The sequence below is a fragment of the Fulmarus glacialis genome, unplaced genomic scaffold (assembly GCF_000690835.1).
Source record: "Fulmarus glacialis isolate BGI_N327 unplaced genomic scaffold, ASM69083v1 scaffold21540, whole genome shotgun sequence".
NCBI classification, from domain to species: domain Eukaryota; kingdom Metazoa; phylum Chordata; class Aves; order Procellariiformes; family Procellariidae; genus Fulmarus; species Fulmarus glacialis.
Genome location: NW_009186057.1, coordinates 3,873 through 4,210, shown reverse-complemented (window position 1 = coordinate 4,210; position 338 = coordinate 3,873). Strand labels below are relative to the sequence as shown.

Below are 338 nucleotides of genomic sequence, written 5' to 3'. Positions count from 1 at the left end.
GCCTCCTTCACAGCTGGGGACACCGAGAGAGATGTCAGATGGGCTGCGGGCACGGGGCAGTGCCCCCCAGGCTCGGGCACCTCTCCCAGTGCCTGCCTTGGGTGTAGGGTGCAGGGAGAGGTGTCTGGAGCCGGGCGGAGGGCTCAGCATTCCACCCACTGCTCAGCCCTGCCAGCGGCAAGGCCAGGTGGGAAAGCTGCTCCTGGTACAGCCCCCAGCACCCTGCTCGGGGTCACCCCCGCCTCCTACAGCCCCCTGCTCGGGGTCACCCCCTCCTCATACAGCCCCCAGCACCCTGCTTGGTGTCACTCCCTCCTTGTACAGCACCCTAGCTCGAG

The 338-nt window shown here is 68.0% G+C and overlaps 1 protein-coding gene across 1 annotated transcript in view; it reads right to left on the bottom strand.

Annotated features, from left to right (window-relative positions):
- Positions 1–338, bottom strand: part of FAM129B (family with sequence similarity 129, member B) — a gene marked incomplete at both ends in the record, with an annotated part of 4,455 nt that overhangs the window by 1,032 nt on the left and 3,085 nt on the right. The window lies entirely within an intron of this gene.